The sequence below is a fragment of the Poecile atricapillus genome, chromosome 3 (assembly GCF_030490865.1).
Source record: "Poecile atricapillus isolate bPoeAtr1 chromosome 3, bPoeAtr1.hap1, whole genome shotgun sequence".
In the NCBI taxonomy this organism is placed as follows: Eukaryota; Metazoa; Chordata; class Aves; order Passeriformes; family Paridae; genus Poecile; species Poecile atricapillus.
Window position 1 is genome coordinate 39,492,326 of NC_081251.1, and position 15,067 is coordinate 39,507,392.

Genomic DNA, 15,067 nt, shown 5'->3' on the forward strand with positions numbered 1-15,067 from the left:
TGTTTGTATTCAATTCACATCCTTGATAATCTTTTAGGATATAGTACTGCATGGTGCTGAGCAAAACTGGGGAGTTACTGAGCAATGTCAGTTCTCATAGAAACCGGTGAAGCTAAGGGCAGTTTGCTACCCAAGGAGACCTTTAGTCCTTCAGAGTTAGTTAATCCATTTGTCTAGCAAAATAAATGGATAAGACTGGGGAGGAAAGCATCTTACCTGTGGCTCCCCTGAGGTGTATCTCTGCTGCAGTCACAGGACTGCAGGCTGGCTGCTTTCACACAAAGCTCTGCATAGGCTGCAAAACCTGTCCTGGAGGGAAAACAGCACCTGCCAGCAGGGTTGACATGTTGGGCATGAGACAGAGTTTCAGAAAACATCTGCCAAATCCAATCACTGGTAGAAGGTAGTTTCTGAATCTGACAAAGCACAGTCATGAACTGAATCCAAGTGTGTGGTGTGCTTGGGCCTATTGAGACTTGAGCCATTTTAAGTATAAGTAAAAAATCTTCAATCTGGACCAGCAACATTTCTTTGGTATTTCACCTTAAGAAGCCCTGTGTGCACTGTCATGTCCTGTTCTGCTGCCCCTGTCCCAAAGTAGTCAGCCAAGCCTGGATCCATCATTATAAGACACCTCACTAAGCCTTGTTTTCCTGCACTCTCTCTGCAGACAATGAAGAAATACTGAAATCTCTCATTTCTCAATTGCGCTTGAAGGCTTTGCTGTGTATGTAAAATTATATTAGGGAACATTTCTAGGTGCTGCTGCTGCTAACCTATGCTGTTGGTGTCTTAGGATGGACTGGCACAGTTTTAGCCAATGCTAATGCTTATTTCATGTCTTCAACAGTTTCTATGTACAGTTCAAGCTTCAACACCATTAATAGATAATTTCCAAATGGAAGTTAGGATGTGCCCCTGTTGTCGATGGTGAGAGTGTGGCTGCAGTATGTCCTCTGTCAGACAGCAGCATCAACAGATGAAGACTGAGAATATATTTTATTTTCTGGTGGAGAGAGCTTTCCATTCTAATACAAAGCACAGGTGGAAGAAGTGATACAAGTGATACCAGCTAGTTATTTCAATGTGTTGTAATTTCAGCATTCGTACATGAAGAAAGATTCCTAGCCTCTAGTGTCTTCTAAACGTTTTGTTTCCAAACACATTCTTGTGTTTCCTTGGAGGCTCTTCTAATTGTCAAATTATTGACATAGATTGGGTTGAGAGCAAAGCTATTTGTCACTTAACTTAGAAAATTAAGTCTTCTGAATTCAAGCAATGATAGTGGCTAGTGGTGCCCTGTGTTCAGATCCTGACTGTAGAGGTCACACTTGGATGGTCTAGAGAACTTCTCTAACCAAGGTAGACTCTATTTCTCAAACCAGAGAATCACTTTTCACTGAGAAGAGGTTGAACTCAAACTAAGGAGAACCACAATACCTTTGAAAGTATATTGACCACTGGATTTCAGAGCCAGGTGTGGCCACAAATACTTTCAGTTTCAGGTGCTGTACAAGGGACCCTGACCTTCTGAAATGTGATTAGATGGAGACAGAAAATGGCATAACCAGGTCAGACACCTCATATTCACCATTTCCCAAGCATATGTGCAATATTGCAGATTTTTTTCACTTAAACCTTTGTTTCTTAGAGTAACCCTTATCTTTGCAAGAAATCTGAGTTATCTCCAGAGATTACTAATAAATTTGTTAATATTCAGATAGCATTTTGAATCCTTCTATGCTCTTTTACATCAAAAAAGGTTAACTCTTCAATGTATAACCTCATTAGTTTTGTTAGTTTTAAGTATATGCCTAGCCTTGTTCTTGGCTTTGGGAAAAGCTGAGCAACATTTGCAGAATCATGTTTAATGAAGCTTTGGCATTTAAGGGTATTGCAAATGCAAATATCATGCTATGAAAGTAATATTTGTGTGTTATAGGAATTGAATCCTGAAATATATTTGAATATAATAGTATGAAACTTGGGCTTTTCCTTGAAGTTTACCAATATCTGCCAAATGTTTGAGAAAAGGAGAGAGATGAGAGGAGGGAAGGGGAGGAAAAAGGAAGGAAAAGGAAAAGGAAAAGAGAAAGAAAATTTTAGTATGCAGGAATCAATGTAAATGGTCTATTTTTGCACCTAAAGTACATAAGCTAGTCTTTTTTTTTAGTTTACTCATTTTCTGCTGTTGATTTTTACTTTGTAAAAAATCTTGTCTTGTATACAGTCCAAATGCTGAAGAAATGCAGGGAAAGGCAAATGAATTAATGTGAGTAACATATCCAGTCTGTCCTAGATGTTAAGGGTATAGGTAGGTATATATAGGGTACATGTATAGCTTCCTTGTAATATAATAATTTGTAATCACAATATAATGTATAATTGTAAGAGCATAATACTCTAGTATGACAATACTACAACATTTATATGTAGAGGAGCATTTTTTTAAACCCAGGAATGAGTGATATATAAAGCATAAAGGATCAGAAAGGTTTGAATTCACCAGACATTTTAAGCTGGCTCCTGAGTTATTTTATGCTTCTTTCAGTCTTACAATAGCATTTGAAATACCATTGTGCTCCGCTTCAAAGTCAAGTTAGTGCTTCTGTATATAAGCACATTCCTTTCTCCATTTTTGAATATGGGGTCAGCCAATTTTGTTGGGGGCAAGGCTCTGGGGGAGGATAAGCAGGAGTGCTCTGATGACCTTGCATACATTCTATGAAGCGTGTCATTTCTCATTTGTCCCAGTTGCACTGCTCAAATGCAGTGTCTTCTTTTCCCACTGTAGAATGAGAGAATGCAGATGTCAGGACTGCTGGCCATGATCATTGTTCCAATCACAGAAATTCACCGTTTGCTTCTCTTCTGGAACAGCTGCAGGATTTAGGATGATCTGGCACTTTCCAGCTCCCTGTTATGAACTATTTTCCTGTTCACTGTCAAGCATGTGCATGTGTGTGCAGGTGTCTGTTATGATGGGACAGCCCGTGGATCACTGTTTGGAAATTACTGTTCAGGCACAGCCATCCTAGCTAAAGATAACATTTAGTTCTTGTCACACTGCCTGCATGGCCCGAATGCATTTTCAAAGTGTCAGTCTTGATTTCTATCTTTCTCTCTGCCCTTCCTAATCTCTGATGCATGTAGCGGACACCATGAAATGGATTTTTCTTGCATTTGAATTTCACTGATTTCCTAAATCCTGTTTGCCTGGAGGCAGAATGACAATGTGTTTTCCTCCTTTTCCACTTGGCTCTCAGAGGTAGTGCTCAGGACAACACTATGTATGTAGTCACTTAAGCATGACCAGAAGTACTCCCCACTATGGCCGGTTCTTCCCTTCATCTTATTTTACTTTCATATTTTTATAAAAACTGCACTATTCTTTTTTGTGCCTAATCAGTTCTTGCTGTTTTGTGTCCTGAGCCACTGCTCAGATCATCTTGCCTATCGAGAGCAGAAAGGGAAGCCATGCCAGAGAGCTGCAGCCAGCCCAGACAGCCGTATTGACTGAGGGTGTGAAAAGCTCATCCCACCAAACTGACATTGTCCTGTTCCCACAGCTCCTGTGACCTTCTGTTTGTTTATTTTCTTAGTTTATGTCAGAGGCACAAAAAGGAAGAAGGGTTTTGCTGGATTTGAATCAGAGCTGGAGCCTGGTTTCTTCATATGACATTGTGGTTGTAGGGTTTTCACCCTTGAAATTTGTCATGTGGACAGAGGTTTTGAATAAAATCCAGACACAGGACACATACTTATACATCACAGGTAAGCACCAGATTCAAAACTGCAATTCAAACTCCTTCCTCCACTCAAAGGGCAGCTGCTTAGTCTTCAATCAAGAAACACATTTTGATTTAATTTTAGTAATTCCTAGTCTCTCTGGTGCATAGAGTTTTCCCTGTTTTTAAGACAACCTTGGCATAGTTAAGCAATACAGTGCCTAGATTGAGTTGTTGTCCAAAAAGGATATATCCAAACGAGAGGTTGATCTTCTCAAAGCATTCCTAATACACAGCAAAGGGATTATCCTGCTTCAAAAACATGGTTATGGCAACTGCTTTCTTTTGAGGACAAGTCTAGAGTGAAAATTGCTCTTCCTTTCAGAAAGAGCCTACTAAATATTTGGCAAGGAATTGAGAGAATCAGATCTGCTGTCCTGTAATGTACCTCTTTCTAGAAAAACTTTCTTAGTATTATACTACAAGTTATTTAAATTAAGGAAGGACACTTCATCTTTTCCCTCTTAATATTATATCATGGTGAAAAAAAGGCATCAAGATTCAATGACTTAAGAGAGGGAGAGGAAGAACATTGACAAGGGACCATCTTAGCCATACCATTTACTGGTCCTTGCTTCTACAACTGGTTATTTTGTGAAAGACAGCATGGAGGGTAAATGTTACAGACAATCTGATCAATCCAAGGAAGTGGGTGATGCCTTTGATCAGGAAATTGAACTTTAACGTTAAATTAATAAAAGGTCAGAGGCCTATTAAATTATTCCAGGTGCAAAGCAGAGTTATAAGGAAAGTAATTTTGGCTTTAGGTACCAATCTTCACCCAAATACAACTGAATGGTTTGATGATGTGTTTTGTTGTTTTTGGCTTTTTCTTTTGTACCCTGGTTCTTGTCCTGAGGCATTCAAGGCAGTTACATGGAACAGCTGGATTTTTTTACTACATTTTCAATAACATAAAGTGGATTTTGTCTGTGATTATTTTGGCACTGTGGGGATTACCAGTGCTACCTTTATGCTGAGTCAAAGTTCATTCTTAGGAGGCCTTCAAACTGTCTAGTGCTTCAGGGCTGCTGTTCTATGTATTAATTTTTAGTGAACCCTTCCTCTAATTATAGCACAGCCACACAGCAGTTCTCTGGGCTCTGTATTAAACTTTGTGTAAAATCCTCATTGTCTCTGTAGGAACATAGCTACCAGGAAACTCAGGGGACAACCATGTCAGACCTTTGAACGTTTCAAAAATTGAAAAACAGTGTGCTCCAAGGAGCCTGCATAAAATCTTGCACTTGGATTCAGCTGATGTTACCATGTCAGCATGAATTCCTTGAGGGAAGAGAGAATAGCAATGCTTTTCTATTTCTAAAAACTCTTTTTTATATTTGTTTAGTTTATGCAGCATGGTGTCTTTTCAATCGATGCAGTGTTACACTGTTGGCACGTTGCTTTCACTATTCACTTAAAATAGAGAGCATAAAACAGGGAAAGTAAGGCAAGGGAGACAGATGGAATTTTTCCTCTTATATAAAAAATATAAAGTAATGAATATGTATGCCATCACTTTTTTACATATGACATACAGTGAAAAGGTCTTTGTGTCTCTATCATAGCCCCCTAAAATACTACAACCTCACAGAGATTCTTATATGAATCAAATTATGCACAATCTAATGTCTTCTCATTAGCAAAAGGGAAAAATGCCCCTTCTTGCAAGGAGTAGCAAAAAAAAAAAATACCCAGAGATACTTCATTAAAAATATTAAAGCTGTATTTTTTTGAACTAAAAAAATAGAATGCCACAACAAAAACAAGTAGCCTAGGAAGGAAACAAAGCACACTTTCAACAAGTGCTCTCTCCTACTGTCTATCAGTTCTTTTGCAGCAGCCATTATCCAAATAGCTGAAGGACTTCTTTTAGGCCTCTGCCTGCATCTCTTTTTTATCTGATTTCTGTATTAATTTACAAAAACTGTGAAAGGAAATGTAATCACACCAACTAACAGTAGGATTCACATTCTGCAGTATTTTCCCAGGAAGTTAGGGTCTTATTTTGTAAACAGCTGGCAGAAATTATAATCAGTAAAGTATTTGATCAAGTAGTTTAAACAGCCAAATATAGTGAAAAGTTCATTAAATATATCTTAATGAAAACATATGTTGCCAGAACAGCGCCTTCAAGTCAGTGTATATCTTTGAATACCTCTGAAGCTTCATTGTACATACCAAGTACTCAAAATAAGAAGTAAAATATGCAAAAGTGAATTTTCAGTTGAGTCTAGTGAGGCAAGTATCAATCCCTTTTTTGTCTCTACATTTGGGTGATCTGAACATGAATGATTTTATTTTCTCTCTAAAAATACGTTCAGAAGAAGGCAATTCCTAGACCATTGATTCAAATGAAATTCAGTAACTGAGTAGACAGTAGCTCATACTATATCCCCTGCAATATCTAAGTATGGCTCAGGAGTGCTGTTGGAAAAGCTAAACTCCAAATGATTTCTGGACTGAATTCTTCCTCCTTGTTTACCTTGTACTGCCTGTGAACCCACAAACCTTATGCCCAGTAGGTTACTTGAAAGCAAGTGTGACGGGTTCTTATCTGACATTTAAATCGTGAGACCGACTAAATGGAACATAATTTTTACAGCTTCTGTTCCCTGGCCGTTTTCTGTTTCTCAGGTTACTGTATATGGGTATTTATTTTAGAACCTACTGTTCACTATTTGGTTAAGTCATAATTGCTAAGTAAATACATCCTTTCAGTTACCATAACACTGAGCTATTGTTTTGAAAATTTGTGCCACTTAATTTACAAATCCAAGATTATTTCATCTGCTGTCTTTTCCAGCACAATGGACTTTGCCAATCATTGCACTAAATTTGCTTAAGAAATGAGAGTTAATATGAGCTCATTCAGCTTTGTCATCTGTCATGCAGCAGCACTGAATGTCCTCTTTAGTATGCAATATAATTGAATGTTGTCCTTGAGGAGTTTACATATTGCTTTTTTTCATTCTCCTGTAATAGTGGGAAAATTGTTTCACCTTATAAACTTCATCTCCAAAGTCCCGTATGAAAGATGTGTTTATTTACTGTATTTTAAAATAGAAGAGATAAATTCCAGGAGGTGAAGATCTTGTAATATATTTGCTTTTAACTGAACAAAAGAGATGGTACCATCATACATACCTGAGGGGCCAAATGCTGGGAGTCCCCGGTGGGTCAGGCCACCCCTGGAGAACTGGCTCTGCACAGCCCTGCTCCTGTTCAGCTGCTGCAGTGTGCTGAGGCACCTCCAAGGCCAAGCCAAGAAATGAAGCATCAGCAAGGTCTATGTCCAGGCACAATCCTTGGTTTGTCCTCAGTGCAGCTGAAGGCACAGGCTCCATCTCCAGCACGACTCCCAAGGGGAGGGATCTTGGCTTCCCACTGCTGTTGCTCACACAGACCAGCCACATCATCTCAGAGCTGGTCTGAGTGCCCACAGCCAGAGCTCCAGGAAGGTCAGAGACACTGCAGAGCCTGTTGATGCTCTCAGGGCCCCAGCAAAGAGTAGAAACAAAAACTGCTGAGGCTGCCATAAAGTGCTGTAGTGGTCCTGCATTTTGTAGCATCTCAGAGTCATTCCCACAGTGTTTCCATAGGAAAGCAGAGGGGATGCTAAAGAAGTATCATACTCTTCAGCTTCTCCTGAGTAAGGCTTTACAGCCAATGACAATATTAAATTCTTCCTGTATGTAGAGCTAAGAATGTCTATCATTGTTTCCAAGACCACATTTTATAGAATCATAGAGTCCACAGAACCTTAGAATCATGGAATCATAGAATCACAGAATCATAGCATGGCTGGAGTTCTAAATGACTTTAAAGATCATCTAGTTCCAACCCCTCTGCTGTGTCAGGGATACATTGCACTGGACCAGATTACTCAAAGCCCCATCCAACCTGGCCTTGAACACTTTCAGGGATGGGACATCCACAACTTCTCTGGCAAACCTGTTCCAGTGCCTCACCACCCTGAAAGAAAAGATTCCTAATAGCTAATCCACACCTGCTGTCTTTCAATTTCAAGCCAGCTCAGTTTGAAGGATACCTATCAATAGTCTTTGCCTATAACTACATGCCCTTGTAAATAGTCTCTCTCCAGCTTTCTTGTAAAACTCCTTTTGAGTACTGGAAGATTTCCAGAACTTCTCCCTGGCACCTTCTCTTCTGCAGGCAGAACAGCCCCAGCTCTCTCAGCTTGTCTCCATAGGAGAAGTGCTCTAGCCCTGGTCATCCTTGTGGCCCTCTGTACTCAGTGCAGTGGCTACACATCTTTCCTATGCTGGGGGCATCAGAACTGGATGTGATTTTTATTTTAAAAGTTCATTGACTATTTGAGTTGTTTTGCTTTTAGAAAACCAGAATTTACACACACACTGACCTTTGTTATTTCTGAAAGTGCAACCCATGTAGGACTAATACACTTTGCAAATACAAATTACTTAAAGCATGATTTTAAACTATTCTTCATCTTGTGTCAATACTGAGGTCTGTCCATATTTTTGCACAGGCAGATTTGTACAAATATATATAATTTATTGTAGTTTCATACAACATGAATTTGCTGATTAAAAGCAGGGGGAAAATGAGCAGAGAATTAGACAATCATTAGTTTATTGAATGCTTTGATAAAAATTACTGTTATAGGGAATGATGCAGAAATATGAGAAAGTGTTTGCAGGAAAAGCAAAAACAAAAGCACACAAACAAAAGACCTGAAAAGCAGCAAGAGAATCAATATGAAGTCTCAAATCCATGATGTATGAATACTTCTTGTTCTCCAAGTGATCAGAGAAAGACTAAAAAGGGCAGAGCTTGCATAGATGAAGACCATTCCATTGCAATGTCCTATTCAAAACTGTTTGCAGCTTCTTAAGAGAGCATTTGGCATCTTCACAAAGGTGCTCATTGAGCATCACCCTCTATTATGAGAAATACATATAATGTACCATCAAATAGCAGGAACATTAAAGAAAAAAAATCTGCATTTTTACTTTTAATAGGTTTTCTTCCTCCTTTGTACTTCTTGATAAACTAGGTTGAGAGTTTTAAGTGTCATGGAATATTTAGGGTCAATTTTCCTGTTAATGTTTGCCTAAGTTATCAAGCAGATGCCCTGGTCTACAATATTTAAAGGCTTTTACTGGACTTTAGCCCCTGACACACCACCTCTGTCAAACAAGTATGAGAAAAAGCATGAAAATATTAAGTGCTAAAGCAATCTGCAAGGATGGGCCTGGTCTCCTGGTCACTCTCAGATAATATTCAAGCCACATGCCTTTAAGTAATAAGGGCAACAATAAAAGTAATTTCTAGAACTTTTAAAGTCTTTCAAGTAAACACATATCTTTGAATTTTCTTGGTAAAGGGTTTGCAGTCTCTTTACTAAAAAGGGGGGGAGGGGAGAGGGGGAAGTATTAATTGCTTCTGCTGTCTGGCCAGAAGAAGTAGGAAGGTTACAGACAAAGCTACAGGAGAAATACAGGATTGCCATTCATATCACACAGCCTAAGCCAAGAGAGGAACCTGTTTCCTTTATTCATTCACTGCTTGGTCATGTTCAAACCTGTTCTTTGAAGCCCTAATTTTGAGAACTGTTTCACACATATCACCTTCTGTCAGTAGGTGAGACAGAAGTAACACAGGGAGCTCTGCTTTCCTTAATGGCTGAGCTGGCAGGAAGCTAATGAGGCTGCTGCTTTCCACCACCCCCTCAAAACAAAAGCAGATTTGCAATTACCAATATGTTTTCTGTCTTTCCAGAAATGTCCAGAATCACAGTCCATATGGCATCTACTTTATGATCATTCTTCTGAGAACATCTGTTTGAAGTGCCCAGCCATTTGTAGGTGTTTTTAGTCGACTCAGACTTTCATGCAAGATTAGAATAATAAAATTTGCTGAATTTTATATGATAGAGATTTAGACAGAGATTTCCTCAAAACTGACTGGAAAATACCATGACAGCCTATTCTTTAGGCCTGTCAATTGATGTTTTTCACCTGCCTTGTGTTTTCTCCATAAGATGTCAACACAGAGCTGCTAGCCCTCAGAATGGTGAGCTTCACTTTCAGGCCACCCTTTTTAAAGATATGCTAAGCACAGCCCCAAATCAGGGTCAAAGTCTAACAGTAGTTTAATTTATATGTCCTTTTTCACCTTCCTGCAATTTTGCCTTGTTTTTAAAGCGGTGTGTTTACAGTGGAGCTGGAGGAGAAGGTTCCTTCAAAATTTTAAGAAAATTTCTGATCATATCTTTGAGTTCAAGGCTGCAGACTTACCCTGACTTGAAATCTGAAGATTTGCAGGGGCTTGTTTGGTTTTTTTTCCTTTTTTTTGGTTTTCTTTTTACCTTTTTTGTTTTCTTTTCCTTGCCTCAATACCTACTTGCTGACAGCTTTGCACAAACTTTACATATCCCAGGACTGTTAGGCACTAGCCATATTTTTAACACAAATTCATCACCTCAATTTCTTCAGGTGAATTTTTTTAGGTCCCAATTCTGTGAGAACTAATTAAAAAATAATTTCTTGTATATCAGGAATTTAATGGAGGGTTACCATCAACTTTGCTGTATTGTTTTGCTGTTTTATTTCATGGGAAAATTGGAGCTCTAATTGATGGAGAGTTGCCAACAGTTGTGGGTAAGACAGCTTCTGTGCAGCTTCTTAAAAAAGAAAAAAAAACAATCAAAAAACAGAAGCTCACAAACTAAATCTTGCTTTTCACCTCCCAAGAATGCAGCTAGTAGGGTTGAGCCAAGAATAGTTAATTTTATTTCTCAAGGATGATAGATATATGATATGAACGAGTTGGCAGTTGTACCTATCTAGTTCAGTAGGTATCTGGTTTTTCAGGTGTACTGGCACACTGTTTCTCAGGGTTTACAGCACCACTGAGAAATGATGGCAGTGTCTGCATGAGAGAGGAAATGTTAGATCAAATTGGGGCTGACACTGATTCAAGAAAAATTTTGTGAGACTAAGATTATGGAAAACAGTGATTTCTTTCTCCTGATAGATGAAATGAAGTCATTGCTAATTTCTTCTGTCAAAGAATATTGTTATTACAGGACAGTGTCTGTACACCATTTTAAAGAATAACAAACTTTAGTTTTAGATTGGACTGGTCATTTCTTTCTGAGTCCTGTGTCCTAGTTTGCACATAATTAAATCAAGGACAAACTAAATGTGTCTGTTAGATGAGAGCTCATATTCAGCTGACCTAATGATCTTTACTTTATACCCATCCATACTGCTAGACACAGAAAATTCATAAAGGCTTCTTCAGATTGGGGGGCCTAAACTTCATGTATTTCCACAAGGCCCAAGGATAAATCTCAGGCCCATAAAACAAAGTGGGAACCATAACATGAAGGGGATTTATCAAACTATCATGGTGAAGTGATCATTAATGGTAGCTTTTTGTAAAATACAGGTACTATCTGAATGTAATTTATAGACAATATGTCATATGAAAAGTTAAATTAACACAATTCAAATCTAGTTAATTACAATTCAGGTTCATTAAACTATAATTACTCAAATAGATTAACATAACTGGGACCTGAAATTAATGATGGAGGACTGTTTCTGTCATGTATTTGCTACCCTCAGCTGAAGCTACTTCAGCTGCAAGAGGAAGGCATCTGGGATTTCAGGTTATGTTTTCAAAATATTCACCTGCTGAGTCCATGAGAATTATTGCTATACTGTCTTTAGATTTATAATGTCATTTCTCAGAGATATTTGTGTATTTCTTTGTAGTTGATGTGACCTCATCAGCAGTCAGAGCTCATTTGTGCATTTTTTGATGTTTTCAAAGCTAAAATTGTTTTCTCTCCTTTCCATGAATTCTTCTAAATGCGTGAATACACTTTTGGAAGTGCTTAGGCAGTAGCAGGCATTATAGAAATGCTTTTGGCATTGCTGGATATTCAACATTTCCAAGCTATTTCATCTAGGTTCTTAGAAAGGAAGGGAAGCTTTGTTAGTTTTGCCCTCTCTTTCACAGGCTGCCTGGTGGCAATGACATTCCCTTGCCAGAAACACATGAATGGTACATCTTCTGTCAATATGTGTTTGTATTTAAAATCTTTAGATGGTTTATGTAAAAGAATCTTACTGGTTTCTTTCATCTCAACAGAAATAAAAAACAAAACCAAAAGAAGTTACTTTGAACATCTTTGTCAATTTTACCAAATTCAATTCATATGGAGAAATACTTCTAGAGAAGTGCTATTTCCCAGCATGACCAGTGCTAAGCCATTACTCATTAACCACCTAGGTTGAATTAGTCACCTTTTTAGTCTCAGATATATTTTTTCCAGTGGCATGGGACTCAGAAGAAATGAGTATTAGCAGCTTTGCTTTGACCTGTCTTTTCATAAATGGGCAAAGCGATAAGGATTATGAGCTGAGATTATTTTAGTTTCATGGTTGAGTCCGTAATCCCAGTTACCAGAGGCGAGCACAATACATTTGAGAAAGCAGATAAAATTAATTACAGGGTTTTCATTGTTTCTTCCACCTCCACAGCCAGGAGCGTCCACAATCACTCTCATCAGGGCTGGAAGTGTACCCTACCTAGCTACAATCCTTGCCTTCCCACAGTTCAGAAAGTGGACAAAACACTGATAAAAGTATAATATACATAATTCCACCTTAGGCACAGATGTGGATTACACATTCAAGCAGTCTTTTCTATCTCCACTATTCATTAAACAGATAATGCTTAAAAGCATCAGCTAATAAATTAGGAACCTAGTACCTTGCCTTACCTTGCTAGTTTTATACACTTTGTAAATGCATGGATTAGCTAGTAAAGGTTAAATTAGGATATAAATTTCAAACGAGAAATCACTGTCTCTTAATATACTTCCAGCACAGACTTCAAAATAAAGTTTTAGCATGGAAGGAGACTATCAAAAGCATAGCTCTGAGCTGGACATCATCAGCTTAAAGCAGGACTGCTTCACTTGACCAGGGTGCTAATGAAAAGCTTTTTGTTGTATACTTTGTTCTTGAACTTACTATTAATTTTCTTGGACCTTGTATGTGCCATGGAGGTTTCTCCCAAGCTTCCTGCTGAGAGTTTTCCATAAAAGCACATTGGAATCAGCAGACCAGGCTCTTCAACTATCTGTGACATGATACAAGTGCACTTCACCTTTCCAAGAATATTCTCCCTGCTAAAACCAAGTAACAATATTCTGGCTCATTCTCCTTGAAGACCTCCAGAAGAGGACCAGCCTTACAAATACTAAGAGTAATTATTGGTGGATGCCTTGAATCAAATTAATTAGGTAGAAATTGCACCCCTAAACACCTTGTTGTCTTGTAGACTGTTACGTGTCAGGTTTCATTTCATCACTCTCTGCTTGTTCTATGTTATGTCTTCATCCTAGATAAAGTTAAGTCCAATGCTGAAAAGATTTTTTCATTCAAGTTTAAGCAATTGGAAGAGAAAAGAATCTTAGGGAGTTGAAACTTCACTATCACCAATAACCATTTTGTATAATAGAAAAATTCTGCTTTCAGAGAATGCTTCCTCATAGCCCACTCCCAGTGTTGTATGGGCTTTCCAGAGCCTTTCAGCTACCTAAGTTTGTAATGCACTTGTAACAGAACTTGCTCTTTACAGAAAGTTCATACCCAGAAAGCATTGTAGAGAACCGCTGAAATAACTTCCCCTACTCTGACAAGCTGAGAGAACCTCTGACCATTTCTGTAAGATGCATTCATCATGGGAAAGTGAGAGAGGAGAGGAATCTGGCTGGCATTCACTGTTCTTGCTTTAAAAAGTTCAAAAACACCACCATAGAAAGACTGAGCAAACAACTGAATAGAGCTAATATTGGGACAGAAACAACATTTAATAAAACATCTTTCTATTGCAATTTATTGGACCAGTTAATTGTAGTCAAATATTTAGTAAAACAAATTTATTTTCTTTACATACTACTACTACTACTATTATTATTATTATTATTATTATTATTATTATTATTATTATTGTTATTATTATTTTAGTTATCTTGGTAGATAGGATGAAGTTACTCTTTTCATAACAATCACTGTCAGTGAGTGAACTCACAAATGGTGGGCAACAATCAGCCTTTACATGGGATGAGCTGACAACTGTCATCAAGATTGTTACTGAAGTAGAATTAGAGTTCTCAGGAATGGAGGCATGTTGTTTTCCATCCCAGTGAAAGGGCTATTTGGGGGAGTGGTGACACTAAATGCAGTCTGACTAGACAATAATCTCTTCTGGCAGGCAATAATAAAAACCCTTTGGCAAGCAGCAAGAAGGCTCTTTAAGTGGCTTCTGACTTGGAGAGTAAGACTATTTTATTTCGAGACAAAAAGGTACAAGTCAAAAGTTCTCGAAGTAAAAGGACTCAAAATCCTACTTATGCCTTGCTGTATTGTCCCTCCAACACATACTGGGGTGGTTGAAATCCCCCATTAGAATGAGGGCTTGAGAGCATGAGCACAGGGCTCCTGTCTACCCATAGAGGGCTTCACACACTCAATTTTTCTGGTCAGGCAGCCGGTAGCAGATGCTCACTTATATGTCACCCGTCCCTGCCCCCCCTTTAATACTGGCCAACAGCTCTGTCAGCTCCTCATCCATCCCCAGGTGAAGCTCCATGCACTCCAGCTGGGAAATGACATAAAGGGCAGCACCTCCTCGTCTCCCCTCCTGTCCTTCCTAAAGAGCCCTCATCCTTTTATTTCAACACTCCAGTCGTAGGAGCCATCCCACTACATCTCCCTGAAGCCAATAAGATCACAGCCCTGCAGGCATGTGTATCCTGTTGTTTATTCCCCACCCTGTGTGTGTTTGCACAGAGGCCCCCAGTGAAGGTGAATTACTGGCTTCAGTGGTTGGAATGACCCTGAGATTTTCTCCCTTGTTTCCAGCATGGTGCTAGTAATTCCAAGGGCTGGGAATTCTCTATGGGCAATTCACTTAGAAGCTGGACTTGGTCTTTGTGGGTCTTTTACAACTCAGTTGCAATATTTTCTGATTCTGTGAATTCCTGTGCTACTCTTCAGGTGCTCTCATGCTGATGTGTGATATCTTTCCAGGCTCTATGAATCTATTGCTGGCCCTGGCATCAAATTGTTGGGTTTGGGATGAATTGAGGTTCTGCTTCCTTGGAAATTTTCATTTTAAGTCATCTTGACCAGCTTGGCAAGTCTGTGACTGAAGATAACACTTCTTCTTCTCTGACAGATGAATCTCATCAGCCCCACAGAGAACAACTT

The 15,067-nt window shown here is 38.7% G+C and overlaps 1 protein-coding gene across 3 annotated transcripts in view; it reads left to right on the forward strand.

The window, feature by feature from the left end:
- Positions 1-15,067, forward strand: part of MANEA (mannosidase endo-alpha) — a 95,306-nt gene that overhangs the window by 30,702 nt on the left and 49,537 nt on the right. The gene's annotated exons all lie outside the window — the stretch shown is intronic.